This window comes from Pieris napi, chromosome 18 (assembly GCF_905475465.1).
Source record: "Pieris napi chromosome 18, ilPieNapi1.2, whole genome shotgun sequence".
Taxonomy (NCBI): domain Eukaryota; kingdom Metazoa; phylum Arthropoda; class Insecta; order Lepidoptera; family Pieridae; genus Pieris; species Pieris napi.
Window position 1 is genome coordinate 6,637,909 of NC_062251.1, and position 13,680 is coordinate 6,651,588.

Sequence of the window (13,680 nt, forward strand, 5' to 3'; positions counted from 1 at the left end):
TTATGATACTTCTTTAAAAATATGTTTTACATATAAATAATATACTTCAGACAGGCATCTCAAAAGTTTCGATTAATTTCAACAAACATTTTGAATATAAGTATTACAGCAAAATTTTTTATGACGCTATGTGTTAATCTACGTGATACTAGGCACTCAAAAGATGTAATAATTTAATTATACTTAAATGTTGGGTAGTTTTATTGCACTGGCAAACTTTTAACTGCGACGTTCCATATCACGCTACGAGATCTTTCAAATGGTAAACGGTTTATTAAAAATTTAACTGAATATTTTATATTAACTTTAATATAAGAATTATTAATTAAATTTGAGTAAAAACATACAACCATACAAATATACATGTCCCTGAATAAAGAATGAAGCTATTGGGGAACGGAACGTTTGCCATAGCGTCTGTCAAACATCAAACTGTCATAGTCAAAGATTGTATTTAATTTATAAAATGTAACTCATTCATATTCAAAATGGCGTGCAAGTAGGTTGTGCGTTACTGTTATTTTAATTTTTAGTTTTTATTTTACAAAGTTTACATATTGTTGACTTAAAATAGGTAAGTATTATTGATATAAAGTGTATTTATGTGATCAAAAGATGTGGGACTGATTCCATTATTTGATTTCCAGCTATAATGGGCCGGTCGCCTAGTCCCCGCCGGCGTGACCGAGATGACAGGCGGGAGCGCCGTGACCGTGATCGTGATAGGGATAGACGCAGGCGAACGCGATCACGATCACGGTCACTAGAACGCAGGCGACGATCCCCAGACAGAGAAAGGCGGCGCTCGCCTTCGCCGAGACGACGACGTTCACGGTCTCTATCTCCTGGCCCAAGCACCTCCTTCGTTCCTAAACTTAAGAAAAGTTACGTCGAGCGACCCATCGTCACCCCAGCTGATTTAGAGGGAAAGTCACCAGAAGAGCAGGAAATGCTTAAAACGATGGGCTTTTGTGGCTTCGATACAACAAAAGGTAAGAAAGTTGAAGGAAATGTCGAAGGTGACGTGCATGTCGTTCTAAAACGTAAATATAGACAGTACATGAATAGGAAAGGAGGTTTCAATCGACCGTTGGACTTTGTCGCATAATGGTATCGCACAATCTTGGACCTGCAGGGTCGTAGCCATGTGATAGTTTTAAATCTTGTCCTAAAATCTAGTTTAACTGGTTTTATTCCTATAGAAAGAACCCCATTAAAATATCTCTCACCTTAATGCAATCCTGTTGGAAGTCTATTCATATAAGGGGTGTTCAAACTAGTTCATAGCATTAAAGAAAGGTTGCTTATTATAGAAGAATAATGTATAACCGTAAACTAATGTAGGGGACAAGATTTAAAACACATTTATAGATTTAAGTGTTATATACAATTTTTCAATTCTGTATTTATATAAGTTATAGCTGTGATGATATTCAGAAACTAAAAATTAATACGATAAGCCTAATAATTTGGCATTCAAAATTGGAAATTACTTTCAGGACTCCCGTGTTACAAAAAGTTTACAGATGCACCTCAAAAAAATTTTAGGAACAATCGAAGAAGGTAAATTTGTCAAAATTTAACACAATTCCTGTGAGAAAATTATAAAGTTTACATCATAGCTATAACTTAAATATTCTATAAAGCAGCTGAGTTTATTCAATGAAACCATTTTACGGTGGCAATATAAATTCAGCTGTTTATGTTTTGCATAAGGATATCGGTGTAGCATCTCAACTTTGCATTACTAAACTCCCATGAAGCTTAGAGGTATTAGTTATAACTGAACACATGCACTACCATCTCTATCAGTGATAATAGTGTCGTTTTTGTAGACATTCTATTTAATAAGATTTTTACTTTCTCTAGGCCAAAGGCAGCCATTAAATAGCCTTTAACTGTTTTTTTACAGTTGTTGGCAATAATCAAACATCACTGTAAAACAAATGATTCAATGCCAGACTTGTTAACAATTTGCCGACAATTTACATCTTGAGATAATTGGAATATTATATCGATTTTAAAAGTTATCCTTCGTCTTAGATATACACATGTTACCAAACATGAGTCTTGCAAGTTGAGATGTTATTACCAACTAGAATAGGCCGTTACACTGTGCCCGTGCGTTGCTTACGCCCGCACGGTGCCCGAAATAGCGCCATGCGCACCAAGAAACATGTTGAAGTTGGCTCTGAAGCGATTTGTAAGGTCTTAGTGAAGTAATGGACTATCTACCCTCATTCCAAACAATATTATTTACCTTCTATACAATCATAGACTATCTACCCTCATTCCAAACAATATTATTTACCTTCTATACAATCTGCACTTTCCAGATTATCTTATAAGCTCAAGCCATTCAATTTAAATCATTCAGCCTTCACTAAACCGTTAATAAGACTGAAGCTAAAGTGCCTTAGTTTTAAGTTTCCCGCGCGACGTGTCTTCAATAGATATATTTTTACACATATACACCCCATACCCCCAATCCTCCACAACTACAATAGTTAAAGATTGTCGAGTCATAGTGTTGTTTTTTTTTTTAATTTTCCATAAACGAATACAGCACTATGCCACGACAGTCTCCATAGACAATATACAAATGTTATATTATTATTGTATTTTTATACGCACCCACGTCGCGCGGGGGGGCACGCATGGCGTTTGACATCGCGTCAAAGCCAACTTCACTTGTTTGTCACAACACCAGCACCCCCTGAATGAATCAAACTAGCGAAAATTTCAAAGAAAATTTAAGTATCAAGAAAAATGTGATTTGGATTATATTTGTATAAAGCAGAGTTGTTCGTTTGTTTGTGGACTTTTGGCGATTGTCCAGTTAACAAAAACTCATGCAGTTTGAAATTTAAAAATCAGTTTTACCACTAACATTTTTGGTTTAATCACCAAACCATTTAGTAATTTTCCATTGGAAAACCAGATTCATTCCCACGTGTATATACCACGTTTTTTTTAATTCCAAAATTGTAAACTTTCGGTCGTAAGTGTAAATTGAAATAAGTATAAGATGTTTGTACAATTTCATTAAATTAATTTCTCAAACACATTTATTTCTGTTATAAAAACATATGGTACCAAAAAATGTGTGATTACAATCATTTTAATTCCATATTGTCTACTAATGTTTACTAAGCCAAGAGATTTTTGATTCAAATTTGAGTGTACCTCCACTAAAATTTAAAATTCTGTTTTGAATTTAAAAAAAAAAAGTCTTAACTCTTGCATAATTTGAGACGATATAACAATCTTCGTAAACAGTTCGATTTATACGATGATATAAAAATGATTGTGAACTCTTAATAATCTTTAGTTTTCTGTACCATAAGTAAAAAGAACGGAATGAAAATACAAAATTAGTTTTTAATGTATGTATATTTCGAATAATAACAAAAAAATACAAAATAATTTAATTTGAGACGTTATTTTCCACATTTGTTTTCGTCATATGTAATAGAAATAAATGCTTATGTATGGTTTTGTAATTTCTGTTTGATCACAGATTTTAAGGTTGGTACGAAAATATTGTTTGTGATCAGATGTCGAAAGTTTGAATTAAATTATGAGTTTAAAATTTGTTTTTTTAACCTATCCAACCCCAAACCTTCAACCCATGATTCTGTGCATTCACACTTCAGAGCCAGGCTGCGCAGGCGAATTTTGCATGTGAAATTAACACTTGTTCGTAGTTGCGTATCAAATCTGTTAGGCAAAGACTTTTAACATCTTCGAGATAATAAAGAAAAAAAAACTTGATTATCTGGGACCTGGTGAAGACATCATCAACTCGGTTGTTCTTTCTGTTTTACCTGAACCAATAATTTTTGATGAAACTTGCTTTAAGTTGGACAAATATGTCTAACCCTAACATCCTCTCAAATGTAACTATACCATCTGGGGCCCGTGGCAAATTCTTTTGATGTCCCTATCAGTAAAAATCGCCACGTCGTACTTAGTTTAAATTTAATAAACTTCGAGATTTTCAGAGTACTCAATTACACGTTTATGTCCCACTAATGGCCATAGGTCTCCTCTCTCAGGCGAGAGGGAATGGTCTGTAGTTCCCACGCTAGCCCAATGCGTATTGGAGACTACACATTCATCCATAGAACATAATAGCTCTTGGCATTTTTCCAGCCCTGCCACCCTATTGTTACGCCACTGCCTACTACTAGCATATTCTAGTTCCAAGCCCGAGTTCTTAGAAAAAAAAACCGGCGAGGTCCCGCACTTCGTCCATTGAGCGTCCGTCTTGCGCTCCCGATTGACCCCACAGTGACCCAGGTCCACAAGCCTTGTAGACGCCTAATCCCGGCAGAACCCACACTTAGGTGTGAGGTGAACAGCAAGATCCCATTAAATTAGTTTTTATAGAATGTGAATGAATGATGTCCACAGCTGCCCACTGAAGCATTCCCGAACCAATTCGACTTAGGGTCCTTCAAGAGCGTACCAATTCTTAAAAGGCAACGAGCGCTCTGCCCGTTTGCCCCTCACGAATTATGAGAGAAACAGATGACCGTCTATAAATAAAATAAAAATATGTTTATTATGGAACATAAGATACATGTATCACTTATTCCACGTCATTAAATTTGAATTTGTAGGCATCCCTACTCATCGGCAAAGAAGACAGAGGGTGTAGGCCGAGAGAAAAAGCCGGCGTAAAAAACTCTCGGTACTCTTTTAAAATAGCAAATCATCAAACAACACTTATTTTAAAACAAATATCGCAAATGTTTTAGAAGAAGCCTCTCTAGCACTGCCCTTTTGTCAACTAGATAATCGTTAACTTTATAGTAAGCCTTTTGACACAGCTTTTCTTTAATGCATTTTTGCAAATTTATTAAAAGGCAGAGATAAAAGAGCCTCTGGGATTTTATTAAAGAAGAGTATCCCTTTCCCCAAAAAAGAATTACTAAAGGGCCTGATCGACGGACGAGTAAGACCGCGGTTTTATGGCTCGTCGGTAAAGCTCGCCGGTGTATCATTGCAAAACCACGGTTTTAAATACCGCCGAGCCTGGCTCGCGGCTCGTCGTCGTGTTATATTTTTTACTCGGCTCGCCATGCAAAACCGCGTGTCGATCACGGCCGGCGAGCCGAGCCGTCACTTTTCGGCGACAGCGCTAGAGGACGGATGTGCGCCAGAAGAGCTGTGTACCTAGTACCTACCTACAAACTTCGCGTGCGTGCTCAGTCCGTGTCACAATAATGGATCTACGTATAACCAGCGGCACGTAAGTCTAGCGCTGGCCGATACGTGGAGGGGATTGCTGCGCATGTGTACTGTCGCGCGGGGGACAAAATGCGACTGGAGAGCCAATCGACGCTCTTCATTCCGCTAGCCCCCCTCAGGTACCTTATTTTTTACTTCTGCGCAATAACGGTCAGCGCTATTTTTTTTTTTTTTTTTGAATGGAATCTCGCTGTTGGCCTTTAGGCCTTTACAGCTCAGCTCGGGCTGGTTGGCGAGCGTAGCTCGGCCAGAATGGCGTTTTTCCCGCGACTAGCGCAAGGGCGTCTCCTGTGAGACTCGAACCTCGGCTTGGGCCGTCGCGGGGTGGTCAATCGCCTGAAGGGCAGGACGGAAACTCACTGGAGTGAGCGAAGTGCTAAGTAGAGGTCCTCGCCTTCCCCGGTGAAGGCGGTTTTTAACCCTAATCTGTGTCTGAATGCTTGGTTGTTATTATTGGCCGCGCGGGCGGCTTTTAATTTAATGTGTTAGCTACGTTAATTGGATCATCCGAATCCTTTAGTGTGTAAGTGTACCTGGGCCTCCTAAGAGCCTTTTGTGTCGGGAAGGGGTAATATGGTCGTAACTATTGCGGTGTGCCGGATTCCACAAATTGCCGCACGGACTTAAGGAGCAGGGCGTGCTCGGTTATTACCTCCACCTTGGTGGACGCAGTTTTGGCGGACTTAAAGGCCTCCGCGAATGCGACGAGTGCGTCTAAGTCTATAGCGTCTATAACGCTGAACGCAAGATTAAAAGCGTCGCGGACGCTGCCTGACTCCTCAGTTGCCTTTACGGGAGGGCTGAGGGCTTTAGGAGGGCTCGCATTTGATGTGGGCCTCTCTTTTAATATAGGGTTTGGCGCAGGGACCTGGGAAGGCGCTGCGGTTGCGGGTTTAGATGGCAGAGGCGGGAAGGCTTCTGCCGTGAGTTGGGGAGGGCCCTCCGTAACGGAGGGCTTGGCCCATGGACTAATACCGGGAGGCGGGGCCGGCACGTATGAGGGCTTTGCTCCCATGCCACGACGGGCCGCGTCGCGACCCACCATGCGCCAAGACGGCGGTTTATGCGCCTTGGGGGCTCTAGGACAACCGCGATAATTCGCAGGGTGCCCATGTTGCCCGCAAAGCACACACGCCGGCGGCTCAGCACATGGAAGAGTACGCTTGCAGTCCGATGTGCCATGGTCGCCTAGACACTTGACGCACCGCGCCCTTGCAAAACAGTTACGGGCAGCGTGCCCGTAGAGTTGGCAGCGATGACACTGCCGTGTGAAAGAATGTTTGAGGGGAGTTTCAACCCTCAACCCCGAGAGCTTACAACACTCCCGAAGGTTAAAAATCTTTTTCCCGCTCGGAGTAGGGTCTAATACTACGAGTACCATATCGTACTCTTCTTTAGTGGTGCGGTTTAACATGCGGAATACATCCCTTACGGGGTATCCCTGCTCGGTCAGATCTGACTGGACGATCCCGGAGTCTATTTCCTTAGGGATGCCCTTGATGACTACCCTAAGGACGCGTTCCTCGGGCAGGGGGAAAGTATGACCACCGATACCTTCGGAGCGAAGGTAAGAGGTAAGGAACCGGTGGTGCTCAGGTGTGAACACCTGTATACAAATGTTATCCCTCAAAGTTCGGGCTTTGTAATTTATCGACTTTGTGTCGAGAAGCTTAGAGAGGGTGGGCCATACGCCCTTGTCCCTAACATAGACGGGCGGGGGGGTTTTGATGCGATCCGCGGGGGCGGGGGGCGCAGGTTTGTCGGATTTGTCCGATAACAGCGAACTTAAATCCCTCTTCGGAGGGTTTGTCGGCTGCGTGGGCCTTTTCGCGGGTGGGCCGCCGTTAGCCGAACGCTTTTTCTTACGTCCGACGGTTTGGAATCCGTCGGACTCCGAGGAAGATGATAAAACGGCTTCGTCAACCGTTTCCGCCGGAGCGGATTGGGCCGACATTGCCGACAATGGACGCGCTAAATTTTCCGCCTCCTCATCGCTTACGCTTTCCACTTCGGAGAGTGGTGAGCGCGAGCGCGAGCGAGGGCGGGATTGGTCGGGTGAGGTTATATTATTATTTGTTCGCGGTGCCTTCGCGGAGGCATTTTTCGTCGTCCTAAACGGCGGCGGGGACGGCGAGCGAGGTGAGTCCTCACATTGTGACTCGTAAAATTCCGTAATGATATCCGGATATCTATTTCTTAAAAAGTTTAAGAATAATTTAACATCGTCGGGGGGTTGAGCCTCGGACGCCATCCTGTATGCGGGAAGCAAGACAGTTTGGCGGCGAGTGTGTACCTACGTCTAACGTGTGAGTACCTAAGCTGTGGTTTGCCCTAATATGTATGTGTCTCCGCTGGTGATAGCGGAGGTGAGGTTTGTCACAGACCTAACCAGCCCGCAGGGGTTTGGGTAAATAGAGCCCCCACGGAAGTGACAGGACCCGTCCAACAGTGGACCTGATTGAAGCCGGTCTCAAGAGAGTAGTTGGAGTGCCTACTCCCTAACAGGTGCCTATTAAAAGGCCCGGCTGCGCACAGGACTTGGAGGAAGCGGAGGGGCTGATTCGCGCCTTGAAAAAGGCACGGTGTATGCACCCCGGACAAAACACCCGCACAAGGCGTTAACCGTTCGATAACCGTTTGGCACCGTTAGGTGGCTATCGGACGGCCGCAGGTAAACCCGCGCTCATAAATTGCAGCCTTCAACACGATGTCCAATCACCGAAGACGCGAAGCGACCAATGAGAGGGCAGCGGGCAGCAAGGGCAGCGGTCGGACAGCGCGTGCGCACTGTACAGCGGCAAGCGGCGATGACTCACAGCGAGTGAGCGAGATGGCAGCAGGATGGCGCGTTGGCAGGAGCAGACGTCCGCACAGGTCGGCAGTCGGGCGCAGAGTCAATGGGTCGGCGCTAGAGTTTCGTGCCGCTACTTATACTTGCTGCCACGATTTTATAATACAATTTAGAAATGCCTTTCGAGACTGTCCCTGTTTATGGCAAACTAAATCAAGCTAGTATAAAAACAAAGCAAATAGGCTTGCAGCATATAATAAACTCGTGGATATTGCAAAAAAATATAAACCAAACTCGGATATAACCGATATTAAGAAAAAAATCATTAAAAATTAAAATAATAAAAAAATAAAACAAAGAAAAAATAAAAACATAAAATTTATTTATCCCATGGCGAGATAACACAAGGCTTCAAACTCGGAACAAGACATGTTTGCGACTGTTTTGCTTGCTAATCGATCAGCACCAACGAGCCGCGAGCCAGGTTCGTCGGTATTTAAAACCACGGTCTTACTCGCCCGTCGATCATAGGCTTAACTTTAGATAGTCTAGTACGGGGAAATTGCAGCATTGTATATTAGAGGGTTATAGGTATAGCATTGAAGGTATGAAATGAAACAAAAAAGACAATATAATATATTTATAACATTTACAACACTCATTCACAACACAATGAAAATCATAATTATCAATACATCTCTATTACTTAGAGATATGTACGCTTATCAAGATTTTTATGTTACACAAATATGGGGTCGATTTTTGAATTGTGACCAATTCATATCGAGTTGGCGGTTCGTGCAAGCGAACAAAGCTTCGAATGCAAAGGGGGAAAAGGTTATTTCGATTCTCCCCCTCTTTTCAGCAAAAGTAAGCAAAGCTCTCAAAAATAATAGTACATAAAGGTATTAATTTTTGTAGGAAAATCCTCGAAAATGCATTTCGTTTTCAATCATAGACAATGTGGGTAATATGTGTAAAAAGTAAATAAATACTGTTGGCGTAATCACCAAATAAGAAAATCACAGACCCCTATGGTGCTTACGTAATACTTGAACAACCCCCTTGGTAATTACACATGGTCAGCCTAAGTGTGGCTACACCTTTGTCAAAGTTCGCCGAATAGTAATTCAGGTGCAATTCAAAAATCGACTCCCATTTAAATTTCTATTGAGGCCATAGCTCGTATACGTAAAAAACATCGAAAATTAACAAAAGATCTCGTATCTTAAATAACCATAACGAACTAAACAGTTCTTGAACCAATTATATGAATCTGTCAAACACAAATTATGACATACTTGACGTTGACGTTACGTCAAATTCGCTCTATGGCCTCTACTCTACATCTTAGGCTTAGCTCGGGACGTATTTATTAAGACGCATTGTAAACTAGGTATTTCATCTATTTGATTAATATCGTATAATATTAATTGTATTTTTGAAGTAAAACTTCTTTAGGCGCGACTAGGGAGTAACTCAGATTTTTTTTCTGACGGAAGTAACGCTTACTTGTATAGTTAGTCTGTGTAGTTTCCGCTATTATAACATAATAAATAATAATAATAATTCGGATTGGTCGTAAGCATATGTCAATTGTCATATACTCCACGCTTCTTGACTTATACGCCAGCTAGTGGCAAATATCATAATCAATCAGGATTATTTATATCCAAATTTTTCGTAAATATTTTAAATTGCAAAGTTTTTTGAAAATCTCTAAATATACTTATTGATTTATTACTTTTAAAATAAGTAAATAAATAATAAATTTTCTGACGATTGCGACATTCTATAATATTCAATAACAAGGTTATATTGACATGTGCTGATCTAACCTTCGTATTTGAATAATATTTGTAAAGCACATGAATAATAAATATAATTAAATTATAATATGATATTTATTATTTAAGTTAATATTTAATCATTTCAGTGATATATTCCATCAACGCTAAAGAAGTTTTACCTTAATCGCGCGTAAAGGTTACACGCACACACTTTTTTTGTAGAGGAAAGATGTTGTACTGTACGTCTAACTTGAAGGGAGTTTTTCGGCCGCAAAGGATATATATCATATATGTTAACGTAAAATTGTAAATACCGTTGGATTGTAATCTATCTCGCGAGATTATAAACCGTCGAAAGATTGTAAACTCAACGTACTGCTTACAATTTAACGTATTATTATTCGGTAGATTATAATCTATCGAAGTGAAATCGTCAAATTGTGAAACGGTACGCACCTCGCGCGCTGATTGGCGCTTTACAGTAGACCGTTATATGTCCATAGAGTTAGGAATGAAACAATCGTATCGGTCAAATAAAATGAATGCACTTCAAAAATTAGTAATTATTACTTAATAGGTAATCAATAATTCTGACATCAAATGATGAAAAAAATATCCGTTCAACCAATCAGCGCGCGAGGTGCGTACCGTTTCACAATTTGACGATTTCACTTCGATAGATTATAATCTACCGAATAATAATACGTTAAATTGTAAGCAGTACCTTGAGGTTCACAATCTTTCGACAGTTTACAATCTCGCGAGATAGATTACAATCTAACGGTTTTTACAATTTTACGTTGACATATACAACTAGCTTAGCCATTGGGGTCTTCGTGGGTTAGTCTGGTAGAAGTCATCCCTTTAAGTTAGAGGAACAGTACACCATCTTTCCTCTATATTGGTGACCCTGATGTGGCACTCTTTCTCTATCTGAACTGTCATGATATTGTCAGATTAGTGCTTGTACCCTTATGGTATATATTTTATTCTTAAATGCACCTAAAAAAACTAAGCTATGGGCAAAATTATTAGGAACTTGAGAATGCTTTTAACTTTATTATGTCTTAATCTAAAAACAACCAGCAAGATTACTCTGTAAAACCTAGCCCAATGAAATCCTTGATAAAACATTTAAAGTTAAAAAAATTGTTACAGGATTCTCCTAAACTGCTTAACCGATTTCAATCAAATTTGCACACCGTGTGCAGTTTGATCTAACTTAAAAGATAGCTTACATCTTAATTTACACCCTCAATATTATTTTATTGCAAATTATTTGTTAATTATTTGATATGATAAATAGATAGTAGCCGATTCTCAGACCTACTGAATATGCATATAAAATTTGATAAAAATCGGTCAAACCGTTTCGGAGGAGTATGGTAACTAAGATGTGACACGAGAATTTTATATATATAAGAAGATTTTCCATTTGTTAGATAATAATTGGAATAGGAATTTTGATGGAATTTCAAAATTATAATATGCGCTGTAGCATGGTGCGAGTGACAGTTGCATAATTTTTTTTAAATTTAATTTTATTTGTAGACAGTTGTACAGCTGAAATACTACGTCATAATTTATAAATCGCGGCAAAATTCAAACGAGTGAAACGAAACGTCACATGCTACAGCGCACATACTCTAGACATCAGTTTTAAAGAGTAACCCTGCAGGTTGTTTAGCAAATAAATATGTGATATTAAAAATAACTTTTGATACATTCATGTAAATTGTAGCTATAAAACAATATAACATCTAAAATAAATAATTATAAATGCTATACAAATTGTAAAAGCTATCAGATCTCATTGTGTAACTTTCAACCATGCTCAACCTGTCGTCCTATGCTCAAGTATTATTTTGTGCAACAATAGTTTAATTATAAAATCGTAAGTGTTATATATGTCACCGTAAAATCTAAACACCGTTAGATTGTAATCTATCCCGCGAGATTGTGAACTGTCGAAAGATTGTGAACCTCAACGCACTGCTTACAATTTAACGTATTATTATTCGGTAGATTGTAATCTATCGAAGTGAAACCGTCAAATTACAATCTTAAAATTGTCAAATTGTTAACTGTCCGGAGGCTGTCCCTGATTGGTCGGATTTATAGTAGACGGTTCTATGTCCAAAGAGGTAGGAATGAAACACGGGTATCAGTCAAATAAACTGAATGCACTTCAAGAATTGTGATATCCAGTATTCATTCATTACTTAGTAGGTAATCAATAATTCTGAAAATAAAAAATCTGAAACGTAACAATATTTTTTGCTCAAAAATAAATTAAAATTGAAAAAGTAATGAAATTTTCTTTCATTTCATTTCCAACACTAACTTAGTTATCATTCAAACTGCACTTTGGTCAATCGCTGATTAATTTTACTTCGCAACAATTTCATATAACTAATTCTAAAGCTACGATTACTTTCGACACGACATCAATTTACATTCATCAAAACAATCAATTTACATTCGACAACAAACGAATTAACAAACAAATATGGTGGCGCGGGGCATATTCTGTTCAACCAATCAGCGCGCGAGGTGCGATCCGTTTCACAATTTGACGGTTTCACCTCGATAGATTACAATCTAACGGTGTTTACAATTTTACGGTAATATATAGAATTCATTACGTCCAGTACCTAAAATCATTAAAATGTCAAATGGAAGAGACTAGCCCACGACACAGGGGATCCTGGCACTCGGATCTATCTATCTTCTCAATCCCTATGCTCAAAATGGATTCTTGTTTGCACAAGAAAATTTCATAGAAATACAGTTACTATCAATGTAAAAAATAACAAAATAAAATCAAGTATCAAGTAAGTTTAATCCACAAAATATATCAAACTTTTAGGGATAGCATACTAATTTTTTTTCAATTTGCCGCACTTTTTCGTTATCTTTTTTCCTTAGCCAGACTCTATCTGTTCGTCTCTTTATTTATATTCTGTGATAAAAAGATAGCTTTAGGAGTTTGACTGAATTAGTTCTATTAATAAAAACGTGAATTTCCTTTATAACTAAACTATCATATTTACATACATAGCCAAAATTTATTGTTTTGTCTCACTCTTTTCACTCTAAATGAAGTGAGACAATCTATCTGAGGCCTATAGAGTATCAATATGTTTACATTATTATTATTGAAGTGAAACTTCTTTATCGGGGTTGGAAAAAAATTTAGTGTAACATTTTTTCGTTACGCGTCACATTTTTCCGTTACGCGCCATCTTTTGAAGTGAAACTTCTATATCGACGTATGGGAGAAATTTTGTAGCAGGTTACGCGCCATGTTGCTTTTTGAAGTCAAAATTCTTTATCGGCGTTGGAAAAAAAATTACACACATTTGTCACATTTTTCGGTTACGCGCCATCTTTTTCTTGTCCCTACCACGGTTGATCCGAAGAGATTCGAAGCCATTAGTAACAAAAATATATAATAACGATAACAATGATAGTAATACTAATAATTCTATTACAATTAATGAAATTCTGTAATAATCTTAGTACTACATAGTAGTACAGTAATAAGTTAAAATGAAATAATTGTATTTGTATTCATGTCTATGATAATAAAAGCCTTTTGTTAAATTTTATCTAATTTAACTTTATTTAACCAATTTCGTTAAGTTGCATATAGTAGATCATTTTTCGAAAAATAAGGTCATAAAGAAGTTTCACTTCTTACGTGTGTACACCTAGTAAACGCACACATTTTTTGTTTTGTCTCACTCTTTTCACTCTAAATGAAGTGAGACAATCTATCTGAGGCCTATAGAGTATCAATATGTTTATATTATTATTATTGTAGATTTCTTTAATAAGCAA

The 13,680-nt window shown here is 38.7% G+C and overlaps 1 long non-coding RNA gene across 1 annotated transcript; it reads left to right on the forward strand.

Moving 5' to 3' along the window:
* Positions 1 to 854: 854 nt before the first annotated feature.
* On the forward strand, positions 855 to 3,592 carry LOC125058647. The gene is made up of 2 exons (XR_007118462.1): positions 855 to 992; positions 1,500 to 3,592. It is a non-coding gene; the product is annotated as an uncharacterized LOC125058647 (long non-coding RNA).
* Positions 3,593 to 13,680: the final 10,088 nt, after the last annotated feature.